General features: G+C 46.2%; 2 long non-coding RNA genes across 2 annotated transcripts in view; both read right to left on the bottom strand.

The window, feature by feature from the left end:
• The window catches only part of LOC144817652 (uncharacterized), a 105,744-nt gene extending 82,963 nt beyond the window's left edge, over window positions 1-22,781 (bottom strand). Inside the window, exon 1 of the long non-coding RNA XR_013606936.1 lies at window positions 22,509-22,781. This is a non-coding gene — a long non-coding RNA (uncharacterized LOC144817652). The remainder of the gene's footprint in view (window positions 1-22,508) is intronic.
• Window positions 248-816, bottom strand: LOC144817656 (uncharacterized). The gene is made up of 3 exons (XR_013606937.1): window positions 749-816; window positions 570-656; window positions 248-311 (listed from the first exon to the last, which is right to left on the bottom strand). It is a non-coding gene; the product is annotated as an uncharacterized LOC144817656 (long non-coding RNA).
• Window positions 22,782-26,281: the final 3,500 nt, after the last annotated feature.

Raw genomic sequence — 26,281 nt, 5'->3', positions numbered from 1 at the left:
ATACAATTCTCATAAGTCAATGGGACTCCATCATCACCTACTCCCATGTAACATACTGTAGTCCCCGAAAGGAATAGGCGGAGTCAGAGTACCCAGTGGATAAAGGAGAGTGTGAAAAGATAGCTAAGCCTACACCATAGTCATGCTCCACCCACTATAAATGGGAAGCAAGTGAATCCATTACCAAAATAGAGGTAGTATCATCACAGACCCAAAATCATACCATGCATTTATCTCTGTATTAAATCACCTGAGATTTCCATATAGACGTCCCAGTCAAAATTTTGCAGTCATAGATACCGTCCAATCACCTAAAATCATAGTAATCCGAGGTTGTTCACATCATCACAAAAGATGGCCACACAACATATTATCAAATCCATAGTCTAATATAAATAATTTCAGATCTTAGGTCCCTAAAACCATACAGTACAGCTATTGCCTCAGCCCTTAAGTTTATCGGTAATTCCTATCACATCACGGCACGACACCATGTATCACGCTAGTACCCAGTGTCAGTAGTACATGCGCACATTGCAATAAATCAACATAAAGAATCATATCTTTACCGTATGATCCAATGTAGTTCCTTCACTGAAGTATGGACTCGTGGTATCAAATATCACATCATATCACGGCACAACATCCGTTCGATGCTGTAATCAAATCATACATTTCAAATCAACATAAGAATCAGAAGAGACCAACTCGTCATCCCTAGCATGATAATGATATAAATCCAACTCACCCTCAAACTCCAATTTCTATCGCACGTATACGCTCCCAAAACTCTAATATTACAAAGTCCAAATGCTGCAAAAAGATATACAGATCTCATTACTTATCATAGATGGATACTAAATGGCCACAGTTAGACATGCAGTATAAACTGTAGACTTACCGAAACGTGGGTAGCGAATATCTACACTCCCGAATTGGCGTGCCGCTTAGGCACCATCTTGGAGTGTCTAATATAGTCCGAAGACCACCGGCGCCATCTTAAGACATGCAAATACGTCCATACTCCTTAGATTCTATTTAATTCAGCCCTCCATAAGATACTTATTGTATTATAAGGCAATGTTTCACACATTGTACAAAATAAGAATCATGTAGATTCATAAAATTAACTAAAAACATGTACCTATATACACAAAATCATCTCCAATACAACTATCCCATTTTATTCATCTATACAGTAGTTCTGAGATGTTATTTATCCATGACTCCACAGATTTTAATACATCTTCAGTCTTGTCCCAGAAAGAATTGATATTCATTGTCAGTATTCATAACATCTTCAACACCTCTAAGTTTCATTATCCAAATTACCTCTCTGCGTCTAAGTTTCAACAGTCTGTTACCCCCACGTGGGTCCTGAGTAACATGATCTATCCCATGGAAACTAAATTTGTGTTCATCCATTTTACCAAAATTCTGTACAGCATGCGCCGCTATGGGGTACCTGGTATCACCATTTTTCCATGCTCTAAAATGTTCAACCATTCTGTCTCGGAGTCTCCTAATTGTACTCCCGACATATATTTGCCCACATGTACAAACTATAGTATATACCACAAACGTGGTGTCACAGTTCATAAAGGTGTTTATCTCAAAAGTTTCAGAACGATTATAACTGAAACTAGTCACCTTTTTCCTGGCCCACCTACAAGAACTACACCTTCCACACTTATGAAAGCCCTTAGTCGGACTAGTAAGCCAAGTTCTAGACGCCTTCACTAGGACTGAGATCATTCGATAGTGTCTTATCCTTTCTAAAAGTTACACTTGGTCTGTCACTAATGAAGGGTTGTAAATCTCTATCTGCTTGAAGCAAATGCCAATGTCTATTAAGTATAGAGTATAATTTGTGCCTCTCAATATTATAATGGGTAACAAGGCGTACCTTACGTTCCGACATGTCACCAATTACTTCCTTCTTAGGTACCAGAGTATGAGTTCTTTTGAGACCAAACACCCTCTTCTTAGCCTTATCAATCACCTTGTAATTAAACCCCCTCGCCTCAAAACGATTTGCAATATCCTGCACATTCATGTGAAATTCAGAGTCTACAGAACAATTTCTTCTAGCCCTAACCATCTCACCATAGGGTATCGAATTTATTTGACTGCTTGGGTGGCAGCTTTTTGCATGCAATATTGAGTTACAACTAGTATCTTTCCTGTACATCCTTGAGCATAATTTCATATCCTGAATATATAGTTCAATATCTAGAAAGGTAATCCTCTTTTGATCATACCGGGTGGTGAAACGTAAGTTAACATCGTTTTCATTTAAATAAAGAATTCTTGTAGCTTCTCCAGGGTCCCGGTCCAAATCATTAAACAGTCATCTATAAAACGACCCCAATAGTGAATGTTGTCCACCCACTTCTGTCCACGATGGCCCCAGATCCACTCCGCCTCAAACCACCCCATAAAGAGGTTAGCGAAAGACGGAGCGAATCTGGAACCCATCGCTGTGCCAAGACAGTCTGTACCATTTGTTATTGAAAATAAATACATTATTTTTCAGTTCTAGTTCAGTCATTTCCGAAATCATCAGAGTGTGTTCTAATAATTCCACCGGTCTCCTGTTGAGAAAGGTCTTTAGTGCAGCTACCCCCAAATGATGTTCTATATTAGAGTATAATGAGACCACATCAAGGGTTACCAGATACATGCCAGGTTCCCAAATTACATCTGACATAATATTCAACACATGTTTTGTATCTTGCATGTGTGATGGGAGATTATAAACAAACGGCCTCAAGAATGTATCTATATACTCCGATAGTTTTTCAGTTGGGCCACCAATTCCCAAAATGATGGACCTTCCTGGAGGATTATCTCTGCTTTTATGCACTTTTGGTAAAGTGTATAAACATGGTGCCCGTTGGGAAGTGACTGACAAATAATTAAATTCATCAATATCCAGGAGTGTTTGATCATACCAGGTCTTAAGTTTCTCATTAATCTTCAATTTCAAACCTCCTAGTGGATTGTCACTCAGTGTTTCATAATATCTGACATTCAATTGCGAGAGGATTTCAGCATTATATTGAGATGTATCCATAATAACTATATTACCTCCCTTATCCGCAACGCGGATGGTAATATCATCTTTAGCCTTCAAAATTTTAAGTGCCTTCCTCTCCCCATTAGTAAGATTGTCATACTTCCTGAGAGTACCACATTTCCTCTGTTGGTAGATTAGTTTGTCAATATCCAGCTCCACTGATTTGTGGAAAGCATCTATAGTGTTTCCAGAAGTAAATTCGGGAGGGAATCATTTTAACTTGTGGGTTTACTTAGGTATAACTTTGTGGATGTTGGGAACCGCATCCTCCACCCTGGAAGCACCGATTTACACGAAGACTGTTTAACTTTACCCTGGATTTAGTTGAGCGCCCTGTTATATGTTGGTTTCCAACTCCTCTTACAGTACATTTTTATTTGGAGTATTTTACCACCCCGTTCATTATATGGGGTTGGTGGATGGGCTTTGTACCTTTTTACCAGAAATAAAGAATAAAATATACGACTTTCAATCAAATAAGACTCATAAATCATGGCTAATCACCCGGTGTGGAGCAGCCTCTTGAATTGACAACTCTTCTGAATGTGGAGCCAGCAGAGCTTCCGGAGGCAGAGGGTGATGCGAGTCTGCTTTGGGAGGTTGAGGAAGAGTCTGGCTGCTGAATTATTTTTTTAAAGATCTTATTGGGCATGCGTAGAGTGAGGCAGTAGGCAGAGGAGACTGTGTTGACCTGGCTTTACAGGGCAAGCTTACTGTCCAAGATGATGCCAAGGTTGCAGGCATGGTCTGTCAGAGTAGGCGAGGGACTTAGTTTGGAAGTCAAACAGGAGTTGTTCCATGGGGGGGGTGTTGTTCCTGAAAATCATCACTTCTGTTTTGTCTGTGTTGAGTTTTAGGCAGTTGTCTTTCATCCAGTTGACGATACTCATTATGCACTTGCGGAAGTTGACCTCATGGTGGAGGGGTCTTTTGATAGCACAAGGATGAGCAGGGTGTCGGTGTAGGATATGTTTTAAGTCCATGGGTTCTGACTATGTTGGCCAAGGGGGTAATGTAGGTGTTGAACAGTGTAGGGCTCAGGAACAAGCCGTAAGGGACGCCGCAAATGATGTTCTTGAGTTCAGAGGTGAAAGGTGGTAGGCAAATTCTTTCGTTTCTTCCAGTGAGGAAGGAGGTGTTCCGTTTGTGGACATCTCCTTGGATTCCAATGTGGTGAAGCTTCTTGATAAGAGTGCAGTGGGATATGGTGTCAAATGGTGTCCAGAGCTCTGGTGTCCAGAGCTCAAGGAGGATCAGGGCAGCCGTTTCTCTCCGGTCACGCAGGGTTCGGAGTAGTCGGTGGCAGCGATCAGGGCGATTTTGGTGTTGTGGTTCGTACAAGATTCGGATTGGGAGGTGTTCAGGAGATTGTTGTTCTCAAGGTGTTCTATGAGTTGGTGGGTGATGGCCTTTGAAAACTTTGGCGGGAAAGGAGAGCAGAGAGATGGGACAGTAGTTCTCGAGTTCGCTGGGGTCGGCGGACGGTTTCTTGAGAAACGGTTTGACTCTTGCTTGTTTTCCATTCTTTGGGGAAGGTGGCTGTGGTAAAGGATGCGTTGAAGAGGACAGTGAACTTGTTGCTGATCATCTTGCTTCCAAGGCCGATGATGTGGTAGGGACAGGGGTTCTGTGGGTGCTGCTGAGTGGACAGGGTTCATGATGGCTGTGGTATTTTATGTGTTGAGGTGGTAGTTTGTGTGGTGAGTTGGTTCCATGTGGTGAGCAGGTGGTCAGAGTTTGCATCTGTGGAAGCGAGGAGACCGAGGATGTCAGCGGCACTGGGTTGGGGTTTGAGGTTTTTGTAGATGATGAAAACCTTGTTGTGGATGAATCGTGCCAGGGTGTAGCAGAGTTCCTGGGAAAAGGCGATAAAGTTTTCGGTATCTAAGGGGTTGGAGAACTCTCCATTGAGGTGTTCTTCGCTGTGGTTAGAACTAGCTTAATTGCAGACGGCATGGGTGCTCCTTTTAGGCTCCTTCAGGAGTTGATGGTATTGCTTGAGGGATGTCCTGACTGAGGCTAGGTCTGTGGGCTCCTTGCTGGTCCGCCAGTTCCTTTCAAGCTGCTTGCGTTTTGTGGTTCTCCGTTCCATGGTGTCCCAACTGGATTGTTTGGAGGATCTCTCAATTCTGGAAGGCTTGACGGGGTGACTGTTGGCGCAATCACTGATCCAGGCAGATAAATTGACGGCCTGTTCTAGGTTGGTTGCGGTATCAGGGTGGGAGGTGTTGAAGGCGTCGGTCCACTGGCTTTCTGATAAATTGTTCCAGCTGCTGGGTGAGGTGCTGGGCAGCTTGGTGGTGGTGCCAGGAGGGGGTTCTGTGATGGTGATGTGGAGGATGGCATGGTCTGTCCAGGTGAGCTTGGTGACATAGTTGTACTTGACTTTGTTGCTAGCCGTGAAGATGGGGTTGAATTTGTATCCTTCGATGTGTGTGGGGTTATAACTAGCTGGGACCTGTGCAGCTGTTGTTTAAGCTTTCGAGGAGGTTGGCGTTGTTAAGGTTGAGGAGGTGAAAATTGAGGTCTCAGAGGAAGATGTAGTGTTTGGAGTCAATGGCGAGTGGGGCGATGAATTCTGGGATGAAGTCGCAAAAGCTGGGGAGAGGTCCTGGAGGTTTTGCAGTCAGTTTGGAGTTAGATGTTGAGGTGTTCTATAAATGGGGTGGTGTCGTCTGTGCTGGTGGAGCAGTGGATGATTTCTTTTTGGATGATGGAGATTCCACCTCTCTGTTTGTTGATGCTGTCTTGGTCTGCTATCTTGTAGTTGTCAGGCTTTGCCGGGCACAGTTGCTGTGACCCAGGTGTCAGTGAGAAAAATGACATAGTGGTGAGAGAGGTGCTGGTGTCCAAGATCTCGGTGGCATGCTTGCAGAGAGATCATGTATTGACTAGGAGGCAGTGGAGTTGTTCTGAAGAGGTCATGGTTGGTGTAGTGGTTGTGGTCATGCTTGCAGGCGCTCCTGTGTTGCACGAGAAGAGACAGTGCCAGCAGGTAAAAGGTCCTATCACAGATCCAGGCGTGTACAGCCTCAGTTGTTCTTGCGGAGTCCGGTGCCAGGGTTCGGAGGCGGTGTATCTTCGAGTAGCCGGAGAGCCTGGGGTCCTGGCTCGGATGGGCTTGCCTTTGGCATGCCTTCAGCACCCTAGCAGTGCAGCTGAGATACAGCTTTCTTTAAGTAGGTCATGTGAGGTGGAAGGGGCACCTGGTAGGAGGTGGGCAGCGTTAGCAATAGGCGGGAAGCAGAAGAGAAAATACAGCAAAAAAAAATGCCAAAAAAAGAGAGCAGATGACGGAATACAACAGTAGGAAAACATGCAAGTCACGGACACAGAATTGCACTAAACAGTGGTGGAACAAAATAAGTGAGGACTCAACAAGGGTTTGGCCGATGAGGATGGTGGACGCTTGAAGCGAGCACACGTCTACCGACAATCTTCTTATATCTACTAACAATACCCTGGAAGCCGCCTGGAAAGCAATCTTGATCCCGGCAGATGACAAGAGTACACAGAGCGCAAGGGTGTGCCACAGTGGCAGTAGGCGGTCCATGGAGAGAACGATCGCAGAGGGAGCCCTGTAAGACGACGGCACATCTGGAGGCACCGTGCCCGATCGTGCTGGGCATCACAGGCTGGGACCGCAGCAGCATGCCCTGGGCCAGTAGACTGCATCCTTGAACTGCCCGAAGAACCAGAACCTTTGTCTGGGGTCCGTTTGATACGAAACTCAACTGACATACAACGCCCGCCCATGCCTGGAGAGACGCATCATGGCACGGCCTAGCCCTAATCTGAACCCCCCTTCCCCCTAGTCCCTGGTGGTGACGGCAGACACCACCCCCCCCCCCACACCAGCTAAAGATTGCATGGCAGGTGAGGAAACGGAACACAGGGCGATTGCCCTGTGGGACAACAAGGTCCCCCCTTACATGAGGTGGCTGGGGCCTAGCGCTAAATTAGACGCCGCCTAGAGAAGAGGCCTAAACAAGAGGTGGTAACCTAGAGGAGACCCCAGGAGGTGGCGGGGAGGCCCACCTCCTGACAATTTCTGCAGATGGAACCTCGAGAGCACCCCTGTGGTAAGCGACAAGGAGGGCTGCCTGAAGCGAGGGACTTTGGTGTCATCCACTGACACTGATTGGTTCTTGCGGCCCTGGAAAATGTCTGGAGATTCGGCAGGGGTCCAGGATAGAGCTCTGGCTGCATTTTAGGGATCCTCTGTGCTTGCATCGGAGGTTGCTCGGCGTGGGTCTATACCCACTGCAAACCGCTGGGGAGGAGGTGGCTTGAGACTGAAGTTGAGTGGCTGAGTGCCCCACTGAACAGATCTGGTGTATTGGGGCACGGACCAGGTGGATAAGAGTAGCTGCTGAACGAACTGCCGATCAGAGCCCCGTGGGTGGCCTGGTAGTGCCGGGACGATGGGCAGAACCAGGCAAAAAGACAGGGGCCCATCTGCAGAAACACAGGGGCAACCCAGGAGGGGTCGCCCCCGGGCCCTGGTCTAGAAGCTCTGACGCCTGCTCTGCAGCTCACACTGACTAAAATACTGGCAGCTATTGCGGATCCCAAGGAAACACTGCAGCACCAGATTGGAGTGGTGGCCGTGGTGGCCACGTAACTGAGCCTTCTTAGGGTAGATCATTACAAACTGGCTGATAAAGTTAAAATCAAATTGAGTGATTATTGAGGAACTATGACTGGCGCACCACACCTTGCAACAACAAATGTACGCCATGCGGGTGTAGACCTTAAGTACAGGGCTGAAGATGTGGGAGGATGCAACAGGCGCAATAACATCCAGCTTGCTGGGCTGCCTGGGGGAGCGGTGGGCAATGATAGAGTCATCCTCCTGGAGCAGTGGATGAAGACCCACATACCTTTCTCCCATTTTAGGTCTCGCCTACGCAGCACGCAAGCGTTGCTGAGGAGGGCACCTTTTGGAATCGCTCAGGACTTTGCTTGAAACTCGCGCATGTTTTGCATTGGTTTCTATTGGCACTCGTGCACGTTTGGCGTTTCCCTTGCGGGAGAGAGCAGCAGCACCATCTGTTTTCAATTATCGCACCCGCAAGGTAAAGGCTGGACATGGACCTCCCCGTGTCTCTTTAGCCCGCAGCAATGTCAGATCAGCGGGGAACTTTTTTTGACCGCCTCTGTTAGTCACATCACCGAGGCACACACCGAGGCAAGGGAGTTTACTGTTGTTATTTAGAAGATAGATTGTTTCCAAAAAGCGCGAATTACATCAGCAGCTCTGTCCGCTCAGCGGGTCACTTTCTCGGACCACCTCTGTGAGTCACGGCAGCCCGCAGCTCTGTCCGCTCAGAAGGGAGAAGGTGCGATGATGGAGGGCCCTCGCTCCTTTCTGCGGTTCGTCCTTTCTCTCGCTATTTCATGGATCTTTTATTCTTAACTTTCACACAAAACAAACAACACAGCGCACTAGTTTTGTATAGTAGTCAGTAATAAAAAAGTGGTTGATTGTTGATAAAGATCTAGAACCAACAAAGGTATGGGGGGGTGGTGTTCATCTTCACTTTTTACATCCAAGATTGCCAAATCGTGTTTGTGGACAACAGAGTTAATGGCTTCTCCATATGTATCGTGGGCGAAAAGTGAAATTGGATCTCCACGGTCATTCAAGTATCCACATTGTTTTTCCACAACAACTCTACATTTATCTATATTGAAGTCGCCAGCCCATACAAACATATAATCACCCCCCAACCCTATCAGAAAATCATCAAGGTTTTTTTCTAGCAAATTAATCACCTTAAATCTAGTTTTATCAAAAATATTATTGTAAAAGTTTATAACAACAACAGACGGTCTCCCCTCAGTTTTAAGAAAAAAAAAATTATAAAATTGTGAGCTAGTATATGATTTTATTTTAACAAGGGAGGAAGATAGTGATATTGCGACTGCAAGACCACCCTTTGCATGACCCATTCTAGATGGTATGGCGTCTGTACATATAATTTGGTAGCCATCTATGAAAAAGGGTCTAATATGTCACGTTTCTTGTAACATAATTACACTATGGTTCTCTAGTTTTTTCAGCCATTCCTCATTTAATTTCGATCTAACCCTTGCCACGTTCCATGACATTATACCTAAATATTTTTGGCAAGGTTGGCTTTCACTAGCCAATTGTTCCGTGCCCATTTCCCCCATTTCTTGTACTAAGGGCTGTCGATCATAGGGTACTATCCTTCGACTAGCATATGTTACAGGTAGCCCACTCTCATTTATCTGTATTATCCTATTTTCCGGCACTTGTTCGATACACATTACTCCCTTTTCATTTTCTATGGACTGCTGATCATAATGTATCTTCCCACCACAGCCATTTTTTACAGATAGTCCAGTCTAATTTACACAAATTAACCTGTTTTCAAGAAGTGGGGCTTTCTGATCATCCCTAGCTTTTATTCTATGTCAATCTTGATCGCTAAGCTGACTAAGTGGAAAAAATCTATTTACTGAAGAGGTGATCCCCATAACTTCTGGCATTCCCAGATTATTATTTCCAATATGATGTTGCTCATTCCTTGGATTATAAAAATATCCAAGTGGGAGAGCTATGATCTTGTCCCCCTGGTATATATTGGATCCAACCCTACAATTGCCAAGCCGATTTAGCAAGCTACCCACCAATTCCCTGCTGCGGAAGTAGACTACCACACAATCCCCATAGCAGTCTTTTCTTGATTTCTCTACCCAGCTTACTCTTCTCAGCATTATGATATTTTTCTGTAATAGGTCAATATTGAAACTTGACTTATTTGCGATCCAGTGCACCACCTGATTTTTTAATGTGTCATATGATTCTTTCCTATCCCCCCTTGTTTTAGGCACATTTTTCAAGATTATCACAGAAGGGGTCAATATAAAACATCCAAAACATTATTATTCAAGGAGCCTACTTCATTTAACGCCTCATGATTTTTTACATTATTTAGGGTCATTGGCTCGTTTTTGTCCGAACTTGTATACGGACCCAAAGGAGAATCCTTTTGATGCATTGATCCTTGAGATACGGGTCTTGGTCTCAGTCTCATTTTACCGTCTTGGCCTTGTAGCCCAGTTTGTACCCCTAGAAGGTCTTTCCATGTTATAGGCAATGGTTTTGTCACGGGGGTTTTCTCTAAAGCATTTTGGGCTCCAAATTTTAAAACCAATTCTACAAGACGCATAACATCCTTCTTTACTAGGTCTATTTCGGACATCAATCTTCGTTAAATATTGTCCATTTTCCCATGTAGTTTTTTTAACAAATTTTCCAAATTCAAGGGTTTCATGGCACAGTCATTTTCCTTATTTGCATTATATTTTACCCCTTTATTGGCCTTTGGTTTAGATGTTACCTTTTTTTCTGATTTGGTTTGGTGTTTCTTTAACTTTGGGAAGAGTTTGTTTCTGTTTTTTTGCAGGTGGGGAGTCCGTTTCCAAAGATTCAGTCAATTTGGATATTTCTAGTGATCCTGCCATTATACAGGGATTCTTAGCACTTCTCCTAATCTCCATTATTGATTCGCAGGTACTAGAGGATAAAGACTCTACCACAGAAGTGTTTTCTTTTCCAATATCATCATTCTTCAAAGCAATAGGCGATAGGGCCACTAATGTTTTCACTGCCTCACTATCCGATTTCTTCATTACCGCATCTAAAGCATCCATTGTTGCAGCAAGTTCTTCTACGACTTGGGTTATTTCGTTAGTAATTATCCCAACTGCACTTTTCAAGAAGTTAGTTATTGGTACATTTTGTTTTTTGCATGCCTTCCCACCACTAGGGGCCAATTTCCGCTTGCCCATGATCTCAGGGGTGGGGAATTCATATCGCCCGACGCCGAGGACATATTGTTTGCTGACAGGGACAACAAGTAATTATGTTTTTATTGTCCGTCGGACAAGAAGGCTCCACTTCCTGCAGCAGAAACCTTTCCCAGAAAAGAACTTGCTAAATCCTTCTAACCTGCTTCCAAATGCGTGCTGCGTTTATTGGCATAACTTTCTACGATTTAATAATCCTTTGATTTACTGACAATACCCAGAAGTGCTTCCCTCCTTTCTGAGCACAGCGCAAGGCACGCACTGACATCTCTTTGAACGTTGCGGGGCAGGCCTGCCTTACGCTTTTGGAAAAGGAAAAAAAACCTCTCTGCTTACACGGTTTCATTCAGAGTGCAGGCTGTAACTCACAACTGCACGCTGAAAGCATTTAGGCCAGTCACCGTTGCTTGTAAGCAGAATGCACAAGTACTTCATTTCACAATAATCCTGTGTTTCCGAGTCTCTGCACTCCCCAAATCCTGCCTCGTGGCCCCATCATTCAGAGGTCATTGCCTTTGTGCCTTTGGTGTAAAGCACACGGCCTATCACCACCAGCTGCCGAGATCACGGCTGCTCCCCAACACTGTGGCTATTACTGTGATCGGAGCTATTATCAGATCATTCTCAGCCCACAAGGTAAGAGGCCGCAAAAGCGTAGTAACATATAAATGATAAAGTTGCATTTGTAAAGTTGAATTTTCTGTAAACTATGACGGGCAACAAAATATTGTGCCCAGCCCCACATCAAAAAAGTGTTGTCAAAATCCACTTTTTGATGTAGGGCCTTGCACAATATTCTAACATTAAGTTTATGGAAAATTCTCATCTTTACAAATGCAACTTAAGCATTTATATTTATATTTTTAACACGCTGTTGCTGCCTCTCTTACCTAGTGGGCTGAACTCTGATAAAATACCACTCTAAACCTATTTGTGCGTGTGTTTGTGACCATGGGTGCATTATTTTATAGGATTTTGACAACACTTTTTAATGTTTTAGTGAATTGAAAGCTCGTGCGGTTCTAAAGCTAAATCTACTGATTATGGGCCCCCCACCAATAAAACCTGGGGCATAGTGAACCCCTCCCTATAGCAGCTACAGCAGAGGTGAGTTTTTTATGGGCCTCTCATCTACAAATTGGCAGATAAGAGATGATTAACTAAAAGAAAATAGAAGATGGGTTGCTAGAAAAGGGAGAGAAGGATGGAAGAGGGGCAAAGGATAGATGAGTAGGTGAATGTATGGGTGGATGAAAGGATGGATGGACGAGTGGATAAAAGGATGAATGGATGGTTGGGTGAAAGGATGGATGAGTGGGTGAAAGGGTGGATGGGTGTGTGAAACGATGGATGGATCGATTGATCAGTGGATACAATGATAGCAGAGTAAATAAAAGTCGGAATGGATAAAAGGATTTCTAGTAATATAAAATCTGAAAGGATGGGTGTATAGCAAAGTAAATGAAAATCTGAGAGGATGGATGTATGGCAAAGTAAATTAAAATCTGAGAGTATGGATGTATGGCAAAGTAAATTAAAATCTGAGAGTATGGATGTATGGCAAAGTAAATGAAAATCTGAGAGGATGGATGTATGGCAAAGTAAATTAAAATCTGAGAGTATGGATGTATGGCAAAGTAAATTAAAATCTGAGAGTATGGATGTATGGCAAAGTAAATTAAAATCTGAGAGGATGGATGAATAAATGAATGGCAAAAGGAACAATTGATGGTTGAAAGGCGTTATTGTTTGAAGGGTAAGTCAAATGATGGATGCATGGGTGGATGGATGCGTGCATAGATAGTGGATGGGTGCGTGCATAGATAGTGGATGGGTGAACAGATGGGTAGATGTATGGAATGGCCGATGGATGGAATGGGAAGAAAGAATGAATGATAGAATGAATGACTGAATGTAAAGGTGAAATGGTGGACATGAGCAGACAGATGTAGTATTAAAGAATAATGGACAGATGCTTGGATGGCAGTGACAAAGGAGTTTTTTGGGAGGTATGAGCTCACTTACATCACTTACTTGGTGCTGTCAGAGCATTGGTCAAAGTGGGGGGTATTTTAACTTTCTGGCTACTCCCTTGAATAAAACCATCAAAGGGCTGTTCCTTTTACTTAGTAGCAGAATATGACTGTAAATCACACACCATAATCTCCTTTTTTTTTTATAAGAACCCCATCTTCGCATCCCTCAGCACGTAGAGGATACTACCTGTCAAAATGGAATAAGCTGTGCAAGCGTGGGCTGTGCATACCTTGATTTGTGCACTATACTGAAGATGCTAGGAACAATGGTAATGCAAGGCTCAACTATGTCTTACATGTGATCCACATGGTACCTGAGCTACACCTCATGTGATCTTTACAGTGACCTGTGCAGGACATGAGCTGTAAAATAGGTATGAACAGTGCTGTGCATCATTCATGTAATGGTAAGGGATAGTGCATGAGGGAATTGTTAAATAGTAGGTGTAAAGTGTATGAGCTGCACTACAGAGGATACAAGTTGTTCTAGAGATGAGGTGTGTCATGCCCGTGGGTTGTGCAGGAGCTATGCAGAACACTAGCTGTGTGGAGTTTGAGCTTTACTTTGCGTGAAGTCTGCATGGTATGACTTGGAGAGGCAACTAAGTAAATTTCTGTGAAAGGCATGACCTTTCTTCTTAACATCTTCAATGACAAGTCAGTGCCTGCTGTAACCATAGTACCTTAATAGTTTTTCAATGGCCAGTCTTCGGGGTTTTCTAACGGATGCATTTTTCTTGCTGGCTTCCTTAAATCCCCCCATCGCCTCTGAAACAAATTGGTAGTTTCTCAGGGAAATAATATAGTGACAAATTTGCATTTGCTTGCTAGATGTATGGTCGCCCACAGTTTATTCGGCTTGTCGGGATGCTAATGTTTAAAACAAAGTTGTGTAACATGTTCATGGGTCAATTGCATTAAAGTTAGGTCGAGCAGAGAATTCAAGTCAGATATATTCAAACACAGTCAGCAGGAATCTCAGCTTGCATTCCTGACGGGGGATCCAATAAAAGCAAGTGTGCATTGTCTGCAACATTTACAAGTTGTGGCTATGTGTATAGCTTCCAGAAGACTCCTTTATAATGTGCAAGTGTATAAAGAAGAATGGAAGCAATATTGGAGATTTTATTTTGAAAATGGACAATGTACCCCAAACAATGTGCTCCTTGAAAAAGCGATTAAGAGAGCAAAATATTTGCAACTTAAAAATGGTTGTAGTGTGCAGAAAGCTACAATGTAGAGTTTGAAAACATTAACTACCATTGCACTAAGGAATCATTTAATACATCAGCTTTGGTGCATGTCAATATTTTAAAAACAAAATAAAGGCAAATCAACGTAAAACTACTTTAAAAAAAAATGAGAGATGGGGCTACTTCCAAGGGACTACTTTGCCAAACAACGTACTTTGCCCTTCTAAAGTATATGTTTTGCTGGTATATACCCTATGTCCATCTGCCTACCCTGACATTTCCAATGCTGTATTGGGTGTTTTGATTGGCACTGTGGTTCCTGAGATTACCCGCCTCAAAGGTTTGGGTTCTCTCTCTTTATTATATTAGTATGGAAGTAAATACATGAAAAAAAGTTCCATTGGGACAATAGAACACCAAACGCTGATTGCAGTTTTGTGGATATGTTCTTATATTTCCCATGTTAGGGACCGTTGTCTCTAATAATATAGTAAAATGAGCCCTGGCATAATCAGAAAGGCTGCTATCCAAGCTCTTACATGAGAATGCGGTCATACATTGAAACCTCATTGTTTGGTACCAAATGGGACAAGTTGATTTTTTTACAGGACAAGAAGATTTCTTAAACATTTTGTCCTTTGGACAAGAAGAAATTTTATAAAATTCCACACCCCTGTGATCTAATTTTGGGTTTATAGAAATATAGAATATCAATGGCTTCTTACTACAAAAGCTGTTTTCCGAAGGAGCCAAGAGGAACGGCCCAGCCCTGTCGCGGACAGGCGCAGACGGGCCCGCCCATCGTCCGCGCGCGTCCCGCGTCCTCGTTCCCGTTAAGTACCGCAGTTGACTACGCCCCTCAACTTCTCTCGTGGGACCACGCTGCCTTGTAGGTGTAGTTGGCAGCGCGCGGTCCGCGATTTCGGGGGAGAGGCGGCGGGCGGTGTGGCTTTGGCGGGTGTTGGCACGTATTTGCAGAGCAAAGGAAGTCCCCTCCAATGAAGTCACTCCTCAATGGCAAAACAATCAAGTAACGATCAGGCAAGTGATTTTTTGGCGTCCCAGTGGGTGGCGTCAATCTTAGTTGCACAAAAAAAATCAGGTGAGATTAGGCTCTGCTCTGACTTGAGAACCCTGAATGCTAACATTTTAGTGGACTGTCATCCCCTACCTAGGATACAAAAAATGCTAGTTAACTTAGGCAATGCCAAGTGGTTCTCAGTCATAGAGATCGGCCTACCATCAAATTGCTTTAGATGAGGCGCCTCAGGAACGGACATCTTTTGGCATGCCCGTCTATGCCTACAAATATCTCAGGCTACCTTTCGAGCTTGCATCAGCTGCCAGCATATTCCAAAAGTAAAGTTAATGGATGTATTGTTTACTGACATAATAGGGGCCCAGGCTTACCAGGATGACATACTGGTCATTGCAAATTCTCCTGAGGAACATAACATTACTCTTGACAAGGCATAGCCCATCCTAATGCTCAGGTGCACGACAGTTAGAAATGAAAAATGTACATTTGCTACCAAAGAGTTGGAATACTTGGGAAACACCAGATCAGAATCGGGCATTACATTTTTATTAGTGAAGGCCATCAAGGAGGAAAGTGCACCTACAGACAGCAATGAGCTTCACTCATTAGGTCTTTCTGAATACTACGCAAGGTTTGCTTCAGGTTATGTTTTATCATTGTAACCACTCTGGCTTTTACTTAGGAAAGGCCAGTAATTTGTTTGGCCTGTAGAAGCACAAAGAGGTTTCGAAAAGGTAAAATATTTAACTGTACAATCACCAGGACTGTCTGCATTCAGGGAAGACTGTACAACGGTTATCACTGTAGATGCCAGTCTTCAAGGCCTAGGTGCAGTTTTGAGTCAAAAGTTGGGAAGTAAACAACAAACCATTGTGTTTGCCCCCAGGTTGCTCAGAAATTCTGAAAAGCAGTACAGAAATATTGAACGTGAGGCGCCGGCATGTATATGGGCAGTTCAAAAGTTCAAGATGTCGGTTTGGGGCAGGTGGTTTGAACTGCATAAGGACCATAAACCCTAATTCATTTTAACGGGGCTTTCAAAACCAGGTGTCAGACAAGATGCACAGACTTGTGTCAAAATGACAAGAATAGAACTTCACTTAGTTGTGTGTCTTGCGGAAAGAATTTCAGAGCAGAATGCCTCTCACGCATGCCATTACCAGAATTTGGTGAGGAAAAGGTCAATGATGAAATATAATGTGTTGCTTCCATTGATGCTGCTCGCACTTCGCAGGATTGTGATTTCATATTAACTGCTGATGACTGGTTACAATCGTGTCAGGAGGATGAGGTGCTGAAACACGTTGGCACATAAATTGTTAAAGGTTGGCCCTGTTATTAGATGCTTAAAAGGCAATTTAAAAACATATGCACAGGTAGTCTCACTGGTTGGTGGACTCATTTTGAGAGGTGATTTACATATTCCCCCTTCCAAAATGTATTCATTCATTATTTGCAAAAAACATCAGGGGAATCCAGGCACCACCAAGATATGCATGCGCATCAAGGAACACTATTGGTGGCCTGCCTTAGATCAGTGGACAATTTCCTGAGTGCCTACTGTCAGACAAATGCTGGAATCCAACCAAAGTACCTATGCATCCAGTTCACATTCCTGTCACACCTTGGGACAAATTAGGTCTTGGCTTTTCAGGACCTTATATCTTGCCATGATATTTGAAGTATGTCATTCTTTTGGTTGATTATTTTTCTATGTGGCTACATTTTTCTTTTGCCAATTCTTCCTCTGCAGAATCAGCTGTTAAATTCCTGGAATAAGTATTCTCAATAGAGGGATCTCCCATAACTTTAGTTACTGACAATCTGTCACATTCGGGATCACAGCAAATGCTTCAATTTCTGGCCAAACATGATGTTAAACACTTAAGGGTTGATATCTATTCACTATTGTCCAATGGTTTGGCGGAGAGAGGGTACAAGGTAATTAAGGAGGGTGTGCAAACAGGCATTGCATCAGGGTTGAATGTGAAAGTTTATAAAACAGAAAGTCTGGGAGAACAACATCACATTGCACCACAGGAGGTACCCCATTTCTTATGCTGAGAGGGAGGAAAGTTCATTCTACTTTGTTCCCTTCCTGGTTAAATACTAACTGGTCATCAAGGATAAAGATGCTGATTCTACTGTTAAGGAAAAGGTTATACATAGGTTTGTGGCGAACAGACTAAAATGGCACAGTCTGGCAACGACACTCACAAGCAAGTCACTTTTCCCATGTTTGAGGATTATGTCTGGATCAAAATACCCATTATGGTGAAAAAAGGGAAAGCCATTTTTTCAGCACCAACTAAAAGCAGTCAGGGCAAGTAAAGGTTCAGTGTTAATAGAAGACAAAGGCTGGTGGAATATACGGAATACTGTGAGGTTATCTCATCAGCAGGCCAACATCATTATTCAGAAGTAAAATGCACTGGTTTAGGCATAAATTGGACGTGATGGTACAACCTACTGGAGGCAGCGAATTTACCACCCCTAGTTGTGATCTGTTCACAAGTGCTTCTGAAAGTACCCGCTGTTAGTGGTGTTCCATAGTAGCATGCACCAGGTCTCGCGAAGTTAGGAGACTAGGTAAATTTAAGGACTATACAATGTATTAATGTTGGATTTGCTTTTTGCCTTAATTCTTGATTTTGCTGGAAATTTGTAAGTTTTTTTTTCGTGTTTTGTTGGAGGGGAAGATGATGTTGGGCACATCGGTGTGGCTCATGGTGCACTTCCTGCTTGCAGGCTTGTGGTTCACCTAAGGCGAGCCCGCCTGCGCACGTCCGCGCCTGGACTGCGCCCAGCGCCAGGACCCTGGCCCCCGCACCCGCCATGACGACCGCCGCCACTAAGACGCCAGCACTCTGCACACTCTCAACTCCAGACGGAGCCACACCTTCTTCAAGGCCGCCCCGAAACGCACACACGGCCCCTTCACCTGCCGGAACAGCAGCTACACCAGCCTCAGAGCTGACGAACCACCCACCAAGAAAGACTCCAACCACCTCCGATGCATACTACTGAATACCTGCTCTGCACACAAGCATGCCGTCGAGCTCTGGGACCTGCTTGACACAACATCTCCGGACGTCGCCTTCCTGACAGAGATCTGGTTTAACGACTCCTACGCACCCGACATCGCCATAGCCATCCCAGACGGTTACAAGATCACCTGCAGAGACCGCACCAACGGAGTCGGAGGAGGAATCGCAAATCTTCCACAAGAACAGCATCAGGGTCTCGACTATCACTGACGGCGCGCTCAGCACCGCCGAACACATATATTTCGAGATCCACACAGACCCTAATTCCACCCTCAGAGGCACCATCGTCTACCGACCCCCCCGGATCCCACCCCCATTTCAGCGACTCCATCGCCGACTTGATCAGCACGCACGCCCTGAACTCCACCGACTACATCCTCCTCGGAGACCTGAACTTTCACCTTGAGAACAACGACTCCACAACCCTGATCGATAACCTCGCCAACCTCAGACTGAAGCAACTCATCACAACGCCCACCCACTCCGCCGGCCACACGCTCGACCCAGTCTTCTCCTCAAGCCCATACGTCTCCATCAGAAACACCACCAAACTCCTCTGGACCGACCACCGCTGCATCCACTTCGCCATCCAGAAACCCACTACACCCCACGGATCCCCCACCGCTGCTGGAGCAAAATCACCGAAGACCAACTACACGCAAACGTCACTCTCAGCCCACTCACCGAACCCTCCAAAACAGATGACTCTGGCCACAGTCTCAGACGCTGGATCGAGGACTGCGCCAACACCCTCACCCCGCTGAAGAAACCCCCCACAGAGACACCAGCAAGAGGGCCAGCTGGTTCACCCCAGAACTCCTAGCCTCCAAACAAGCCTGCCGGAAACTAGAGAAGAAATGGCACAGTGAACAAACTCCGGACAGCCAAGCACCACACAAGGACGCCATCCGCAACCACCACCACCTCATCAGGGCAGCCGAGAGGACCTCCTTCAAAGACCGCCTCGACAACAACGCACACAATAGCAAGGAGCTCTTCTACCCAGCTCCAACGACATCCCGCCGTCGCAAGCGCTGTGCGACTCCCTTGCCACCTTCTTCCACCGCAAGATAGCAGTCATCCACAACAGCTTCAACACCCAGGCAGCCCCAACAGACAGCAACACAACAGACCCTCCGTACACCATCAACCACGACCCCCTGCTAGTCTGGGCCAGCGTGAGCATCGATGACACCATCAAGACCATGCGCTCAATCCACTCCGGCTCTCAGTCAGACCCTTTCCCGCACCACGTCTTCAACAGAGCAAGCAGCTCCATCGCACCCCACCTGTGCAACGTCATCAATCTCTCCCTCAAGACCGCGACCTTCCCAGAGATCTGGAAACACGCTGTGATCAACGCCCTACTCAAAAAAACGAAGCAGACCCAAGAGACCTCAAGAACTTCCGGAACATCTCTCTGCTCCCCTTCCCGGCCAAGGTCATCGAGAAAACAGTCAACAGACAGCTAACCCGATACCTCGAATAAAACAGAATCCTGGACCCTTCCCAGTCAGGGTTCCGCAGCAACCACAGCACCGAGACTGCCCTCATCGCCGCCACCGACGACATCAGGACCCTGTTGGGCAACGGCGAGACCGCAGCACTCATCCTCCTAGACCTCTCTGCCGCCTTCGACAACGTCTGCTACCGCACACTATGCGCACGCCTCCACGCCGCTGGGATCCGAGACAAGGCTCTGGATTGGACCACCTCCTTCCTCTCCGACAGAACCCAGAGTGTCCGTCTCTCCCCATTCCATTCCAAAGCCTCCAAGATCATCTGCGGCGTACCCCAGGGATCCTCCCTCAGCCCGATGCTGTTCAATATTTACATGGCCCCGCTCGCACACGTAGCCAGACAGCAGGACCTCAACATAATCTCCTACGCTGACGACACTCAGCTGATCCTCTTCCTCACCAAGGACCCCATCACCACCAAAGCCAACCTCCACGAAGGAATGAAGGCCGTCGCCGACTGGATGAAGGCCAGCCGTCTGAAGCTAAACTCGGACAAGACAGAGGTCCTCATCCTCAGCTCCAACCCTTCAGCCTGGGAAGACTCCTGGTGGCCAACGGCACTGGGGGCAGCCCCGACACCCACCGACCACGCACGCAACCTGGGAATCATCCACGACTCAACGCTCTCAATAACCAAGCCGTCTTCTCCTCCTGCTTCAAAACTCTCCACATGCTCCGCAAGATCTACAGATGGATCCCGACAGATACAAGAAAGACAGTCACCCAGGCCCTCGTCAGCAGCAGTCGACTACGGAAACGCCCTCTACGCGGGAGCCCAGACCAAGCTCATCAAACGACTACAACGCATCCAAAACGCCTCGGCACGACTGATCCTCGACGTACCACGCCACGGCCACATCACCCCCCACCTGAGAAACCTACACTGGCTCCCCTTCAACAAGAGGATATCCTTCAAGCTCCTCACCCACGCACACAAGACACTCCACAAGACTGGCCCAGCCTACCTCAACAGACGGCTCTCCTTCTACATCCCCAACCGCCAGCTATGCTCCGCAGACCTCTCACTCGCCACCGTCCCGCGCACCCGGAGACCTTCAGGAGGATACTCAAGACCTGGCTGTTTGATCAGTAGCCCCCCCCCCACACACACAAGCGCCTGGACACCCTCGCGGGTATGTAGTGCGCTTTAAAAATGACTGATTGAGACTGCGGTGTGTTTATAATCAACAACTCTGTGGTGGCATTTAAATGTATTGTTGTTGTACGCGTCCCGTGCCCTAGATCGTGTGGCTAGGATTCTAGCTAACGGTGTCAGTTTCTCCTTGGATCTGAGCCGGCTGGTCGCTGCCCATCGTGGGTGAAGCTTTTACAGAATAAAGTCACTTTAATGCAACTTCCATGCTACAGTGATACTTACCACACTGCTACTGCTGAGGCACTGTTACTGCTGAGGCAGGCTCTGGTCTTTCTGTCTCCCGCTGTGTAGTAACAAGTGATTCCTGGCTGCAGGCAGTGTCACAGGGGGTGCTCGCCGAGCAGACAGTGGTGCTTTCAAAATCTGGCCTGGGAGGCTGCTGAGGAGGCATGGGCAGGACAAGAGGGCTCAAGATGGAAGCTCACCTGCCAGGTCAAACAAAAAACTGACTCTGCCAGCAGGTCCTCCCCTGAAGCAGAGAACACTGTCAGGGGTTGCAGCAGCACGAGGCGCTAATTGTTTCCTTTGGCGGCAAGCAAGGAAAAACCAAAGCTGCCGCCTTAGTGTTTTCCTGGACCAATCATCGGCTCACGTCGCTGAGATGTCACAGTAGGGTGGTACGGTGCCTAGCTGGAAAACAACAGGCAAAGCGCCACCCTGATCCATGTGCTGCAGAGACACAGTAATGTTCAGATATCCATCCAACTGTGTTGTTCTATGTTGTTCAAACCCAAGCCTTGGTTAGAAAGACCACGTAGCTTACAGAGATTCAGAGGTGAGCCTGGGCTCCGCATAATTACAAACAGCAAATCCCCCCGCCTGCCTTAAAACAAATGTCATTGTAAACACAGACACCAGCTGTCTGCCCTGTGGGCATTAATGTAAGTTGAGACAATTTTGGCAGGCTCTGACCAGTAATATCCACGCATGCACTGCCAGAGCCCAGCTAATTACCACGCCTGCTGCCTTTGCTATGCAGCTTCATTCAGCACCCTTTGTTGTACTGTGGTGGCCCCCGGAGTGCTACTGTGCGCAACTAATGCATTTTATGGCAGTGATGCAGACATCAGCACTAACATGCGTTAGTCTAACCCCTGATGCGTGGTACTTGGCAGGACTGAAGATGGTGCTTTTTGACAATTATCGATTTTCACTTCCTGGAATAGCTCGTGATAAAGAATCATTTAAACTGTCACACATAGGCAATGGAATGTCATATATAAGCAGGCTAAGATCAAGGTAATGTCACACATAAGGACTCAAAAAACTTGCCAGAATGAAATTACACTTCGAATGTGTGCTAGGCGCGTATCCGCAAGCTTGGTTTATCTGCAAAAACGGCACGTTCAAAACGACGGTGACTGTCAGTCATAATGTTGTGCGAAACAAAACAATACTCGCAGCACTGACGTTGACGCGAAACATGCAAAGTGCGCCAAGAGCTGCATTTAAGTGAACAGGAAGTGAATGTGCAAATACGATGACAAATGATGAGATTGAAAAAAAGATCATTTCTATGCAATAGGTATTGATCAAGTAATTTGCAAAACAGTACGTTTCCTGTTTAATTAAAAAATATATAAAAAGACAACTTACGTGATATCTGTCTTTGTCAGTTCAAAATTAAAGTGTAACTGCACGGCACAGCACGTTCGTCTCAGCACATACATGCGTAACAAGATTCGGAAAAGGCGGAAATAAGCGTTTTACTACAAATCCCATGAAGACATTTGCCTACAACTCCCATAAAGCGTATTAGCTATCGACAGTTAACTGTTTTCTTTCTCACTTCCTCATGTAGATGAAATGCATTTCGTATGAACACCATGTACTCCATGAGGGGGCGGGGCTGCAAGTCGCCAGTGTGACGCTCCTTGATCACGTGCTGTGCTTTCCATCCCTCCCCCTCATATCGGAAGCACGTAATACGTTTTTTTTTGTATTATGTAGATCGCCATATTGGTGTGTTGTTTGTGGCGATTCATTGAATTTGCTGGACGTGTTCTGTTTTTGCGACAGCATTACTTTAGGCGGTAGTTCATCGATCATACGATTCAGAGCGAACATTGAACACTTATAGTATTAAGCAAATCTAGTTCTTGCTAGTTCAGCCAATAAGTGTATAAAGTAATAAGACTGACTTTGCGAAGGGCAAATATTTAAATGAGCAGTGAATAAATCACACGTTTGTGTTATTTGTTACAATTTTCGGCTGAGTTTTGGTAATATTAGTGGAACTTTTTGCATATTGATGAAATGTGTTTAATAAGTAGGGCAATTATGTCGCTAAAAGGCAGTTATTAGTAGGGCTCCCGGTTTTATGCTATTTATGTTTTGTCATTTCCGTCTGTATTTAGCCATATTTATTTTTTGTCAACTTTATCTGTATCATTATTTATTATGGGTTTTGTGAAAAAATAAAGCTAAACTGGTATATTTCCGCATTTATTTGACCAATAAATATGCAGTCATGCTTGAATGCCTGCCAAGTTTCACTGACATGAACACCTGCAGAAGATAAATTAATGCACTTATATGAAAGTATGCACATTTCAGTATCAGTCTTGTGCATAGCTACTACTTTTTAAGCCTCTTTACTAAAATTCCTTTTTAGATAAAGCCTAGCAGCACATTCTCTGGCCTGCGAGCAAAGATGTAGCTCCTCAAGTGACATTAATTACACACCTCACCCCCCATTAGCTCCTGTTTAAATTCCCTTCCTTTCAGTGGCTAGTTTTTGCATTTGTACCTCTTAGAAATGGGATCTCTGGTTGGCTGAGGCTTGTACCAAAGCCAGGTAGAGACCACCACTCTAGTCAGGGCAAGGGAGTTACACTCCAAAGATAACCCCTGCTTATCCCCTTGGCAACGTGACACGAGCAGTAAGGCTTATCCCGGAGGCAATGTGTAAAGCATTTGCGCACACACCCACCAGCAACAACATCCCAGGCACCCCACAAAAGGAACTCCACACACGGTTATATCAAAAATAGCCTTTGTAGTCTCAAAACACATCAGATAGTAATCACACAATATACATTGTGCCCACGGGCAATATTTACAAGGGATTATTTACACATGACAGGGCCACGTGGGCCACTGTCAGAATTAGCACTTGGTAAAGAAATAGGAAACGAATATATGAATTTAGAACACAGAAAGTAATCACTGGCAGACACTATACTCAGCGTCAACCTGTAATGTAAATCATAACAGGCACAATATCCCACAAGTCTAAATACATTAGACCCTAACCACCTAAGTAAGAATTACACTAGGGGCGTAAATCACACAGGGAAGGATAATCTCCCTAACACAAACCTAAACAGGTAAAACAACCTCCTATGCATAATCCATATCTAGAGGTATCAAACGGTGCGCAAAACATCCTATACACAATACATTTCCTAGCACCCAAAGCATTAGCACATAAGCCACTTTAGCGCATAAATCACATTAGGGCCTGGCGCGCTTTAAAAGTAACCATCCCAGCAACTGGCCGTCTAAAAAGGGGGCTCAAACGCCCTATGTCCAGAGAGTCAGGGCTGCTGCCAGGCTCGAAAGTCAGGGTTGCACCACTGCGCCAAAACCTAAACGTTGCAGCTGCCCACTACTTGCTGGGTAGCTGAGACCAATGACATGGGGTCTAAACGCTGAAGCTGGCACGAAGTGCTGCACAGCGGTGGAAGCCAAGGTAGGGGCGAAAGGAGTGCGTCTCACTCCTAGATTCACAAAGACATGTCCCCTCGAAAGAAATACCTAAATGGTGCAGCTGCCCACCACTTGCTGGGCAGCTGGGAAAGCTCTCACTAGCCCTTAGGAACAAAGGTGCCACATGTTGGAGCCCTCCAGGCTCTGAAATCAGCTATGCCCCTGGGAGCCCATTGGCTCCTTGAACAATGGGTCCTCTCGAGGTGAAGAACTGGCCATCTTAATAATGCAGCATGGGCCCCTCAGGACACGGGAATACACGTATGGCCACTTGGGGGGACCATCTGGGCTCTGAAATACATAATGAGTCCGACATCAGTGCGTGCTGGCTCAGGGGACAATGATACCCCACGTGGGAGCGGCCCGCTCTCCTGGTGGGCCCGCTCAGACTGCCATCAAAAGGAAGCAGGGGCCCCTCGGGGCCCGTGTGTGGACGTACTACAAATGGTGCCCATCGTTGGAGTGGTCCTCTCCCTGGTGGACCCAGTCTGCACTGCTATCGTCCCGGGCCGTGGTCGGCCAGGGCAAAGCACCTTCGGAGCCCCCCAGCCCTTTTGAACTTACCAAGCTGCTCTCGGTGGACTCCGCTCTCAGCATGCGGCGGGGGTCTCTCCTTCGGGGACCGGGACTTCGGGTGAGAGCCTGCGAGGCTCTGGCAGCTTCAGGCGACTTCCCCCAGGCTGCCGGGCGGGCGCGGGACTTACTCCTTGAAACGAGAAGTCCCGCCGGCCATCAGGCACCTGGTGGCCTGACTTCCTTTTCGCCGTGGGCCGCGGCGGTGATATCTCTCCCAGGAATAAGAGGGGTATGCTCCCTCGTGAGACCAAATACATAGCGGGGTGGGCACCCGCTTAGATTCAAATAGGCAGTCGTTATGCAGGGTGGGCACCTGCATTCAGGAACTCCACATAAGCGGGGTGGGCACCCGCAAAAGCCCACAAGGAGGGGGGAATCCCTATGAGGGGGATTCCCTCGGCGAGGATTGCTGCGCTGCGCTGCACTGCTCAGCCCCCAGGCTCTCCCTCACTGGGGGGAGCAACTCAAAGGGCGCGCTCAGTCTGGAAAGGAAGCGTAGGAAGGCTGTAACAAGCCTTGGTAAAATCCAAAAAGGAGGCAATAGGTCCCAGAAGTCCTGAGCAGCAAAGATGCGGCAACACAGCTCCCCACAAGGAAAATCCTCCAGGCATCCAGGGGCTGGGCAGGGCCCAGGGAGGCAAGCCTTCCCCTGGGCCCCAGCAGCAGCACGCCCCTGGTAGATTCAAGTCAGGAACAAGAACATTTTACATGGGGTCACAGACCCTTTTTATACAGAGAAATCCTTGGTCTCCAAAGGTGCAGGCAAGGGGCGAACCAGATGCACCTGGTTCTGGAGCACTTTGAGCCCCATGGACCAACCCCTCCCAGGGATTATTAATAATTTTGAAGGGGGGGCCAGGTGGACCCCCACCATGGGCTCCACAAGCCCTAGGGACCACCACCTCCCTGGGGCTTTTTTTAATTAATGGAGGGAGGCCACACAGAGCCCACTCCTGGGCAGATTTAAGCCTCAGAGACAACCACCTTCTTGGCACTAATCCAACAGTAGTGTGTGGGGACACACGTATAGTGTGTGGGGACACATGGGCCACTGTGCCATGGGGACCTCCACCTCCCCGGGG

This window comes from Lissotriton helveticus, chromosome 1_1 (assembly GCF_964261635.1).
Source record: "Lissotriton helveticus chromosome 1_1, aLisHel1.1, whole genome shotgun sequence".
In the NCBI taxonomy this organism is placed as follows: domain Eukaryota; kingdom Metazoa; phylum Chordata; class Amphibia; order Caudata; family Salamandridae; genus Lissotriton; species Lissotriton helveticus.
Note: the sequence above shows the minus strand (reverse complement) of the source record. Positions and strands in the feature narration are given on the sequence as shown.